The sequence below is a fragment of the Macrotis lagotis genome, chromosome 8 (genome assembly GCF_037893015.1).
Source record: "Macrotis lagotis isolate mMagLag1 chromosome 8, bilby.v1.9.chrom.fasta, whole genome shotgun sequence".
Lineage (NCBI taxonomy): Eukaryota > Metazoa > Chordata > Mammalia > Peramelemorphia > Peramelidae > Macrotis > Macrotis lagotis.
In genome coordinates this window covers 50,581,525-50,583,685 of record NC_133665.1, presented here as the reverse complement: position 1 = coordinate 50,583,685, position 2,161 = coordinate 50,581,525, and the positions used below count along the sequence as shown (strand labels likewise).

At 44.5% G+C, this 2,161-nt stretch overlaps 1 long non-coding RNA gene across 1 annotated transcript; it reads left to right on the top strand.

The window, feature by feature from the left end:
• Positions 1-221: 221 nt before the first annotated feature.
• LOC141494799 (uncharacterized) lies at positions 222-1,678 on the top strand. The gene is made up of 4 exons (XR_012470560.1): positions 222-288; positions 1,353-1,382; positions 1,475-1,507; positions 1,624-1,678. It is a non-coding gene; the product is annotated as an uncharacterized LOC141494799 (long non-coding RNA).
• The last annotated feature ends 483 nt before the right edge of the window (positions 1,679-2,161 follow it).

The following is a 2,161-nucleotide window of genomic DNA, read 5'->3' as shown; positions in this document are numbered from 1 at the left end:
AAGATGGGCACTTGAACCTCACTCAGGGTTCCTTGGTTTTCTTCCTTCCTAGTTTCTCCCCCAGGTCTTGAAGATGGATTGAAGACTCAAAAAACAGGTATTCTTTTTTTCTGCTTCTGTTTCTCCTACCTTGCCTCTCCCTTCTTTTTTTCCTTTTTTTCTCATAGATCTCCCCTTTCTTCACCAAGACATGGTTTTTGCATGACCTAACCTCACCAAACTGTCTCCCTTCAGGACTCAGAAATGGGCTTGGAGCTGGATCCTTCCCAGGAGCCAGGATTCAGCCAGGTGAGGGGAACTGGGGGTCAAAGGTCCAGACCAAGGCTTCAGACCATGGATCCTGGGTAGAAGAGGAAAGGAGTCTGTGCATTAAATTTCATAATTTTCTTCCTAATAGTGTTTCTCTCTTTTTTTGTTGTTGTTTTTGATGATGGAAAACTAGAAGGATTAGAGAGGGGAAAAGCACAAATTTGGATTTGGGAAAGAGAACAAACTTTCATAGGGAAAACCGAAATTTTAAAAGTATGATTCCTGAAATCTAGAAGGGAAGTTGGACTATGACTGGGAGGGAGGGAGTTGATCTGAGTCCTTCTTCCTCTATTGATCTCATGAAAAGGACCTTAGGATGTTAGAGCTAAAAGAGGCAGTGAAACATGCAATGCCAGAGCCTACAGAAAAATCTGAAAACACAGCATGTTAAAACTTACAATGTTAATGCCAGACAGGCCTGAAGATATCTGATCAGCTCCCTCCTTTTTACAGAGGAGTAAACTAAGACTCAGAGATAGAAAGTGATTTACTTTAGGTCACATAGTAAGAAGTTGCCTTAATGACCTAGATCTAAAAGGAACTTCTTTATAGAGGAGGAAACTGAGATTCAGGAAAGTGAAGGGACTTGCCTAAGGTCAGCTAGATGTAACATTTGAACCCAGGTCCTCCAGCTCCAGTGTCAGTGCTCTTCCCATAGGACTGTGCTGCCTTCCCCAAGGCAGGGGTGGGATTTGGCCTGTTCAGCTTTGTGCCAGAGAGGAGGAGGGGGCAGAGGGTTAGCTACCACCTTTGAAGAGAACCTTTGTAACAATTGGAGCTAGTTCAAAGTGTTTTGGGTTTCCACTCAAAGATATCGTTTAAGTGACAGTTTGTTGAAGGCTTGGGTAGAGACTGGGCCTAAAAACTGTATTGAAGATGAAGTATCCATTCACCCCAGTAGCAAAGACTATCCAATCAAACTACCACAACAACCTCCCTTTGTCCTCATTCACACACACACACACACACACACACACACAGAGCCCCAGTAGTTCCATTGACACTTTCACTCATTCTTAACACCCTTTCTCCTTCTATTGCAGGCTATGGTGCCATGAATGGCTATGGAACAGGTAAGGGGATTAGAGGGAGGGAGGCCTAACTTTTAAGAGGGACCAGAGTCTAAGTCCATTCTCTTCCCCATCTCCTTTCTCCCTCTTCCCAGGTCTTAGAGGAGGAGCCAAACCACAGAAAACAGGTGAGACCTTGCCCACTGACTCCCCACTCCTCCATTCCTTCTTTACCTGCTTCAAGGAAGCAGGTCTGGATCCCCAGGGCTTCCCCATGCTCCCATCAACAAATCTGTCTTCTCAGGTTATGGAAATGGATTGGGAGCAGGTGCTTTCCCAGAGGTTGGGCCACAACCAGGTGAGGAGAGACCTGCAGGAAAGGGTAGAGCCTGATTCTAGATATGAAAATTCACTTAGGGAGGTACCCTGATATGGGGTGGGGATGGGACTAGATGAGTTGCAGAGTTCTGAGGGGTGATAGAGTCCAATAGAATTTGGAATTCAGAGCAAGGATCCCAATTCTTCTTCACCTTTAATAAGTGGTTACAGCACAGGAGAAAGAGCTAGACTAGAAATTCAGAAGGACTTGGGTTCTAGAACCAGTTCTATCTTACATGCTAGTTACATATACATGGGCAATCTTTCTACTTCGTTATAAAATGGTGGGGGGGTAGGGGTGGAGGGTGAGATGAAATGATCTCCAAGTTTCCTTGTAAAATTAAGAGTCTATGAAACTCTTTCTTTGTATAATGGGGTGAATAAGGGATCTATTACAGACCTTGCATCATATTTTCCCAGGCTCATCTATCCCCTCATCTCCAATATGATGCCCAACTTCATCC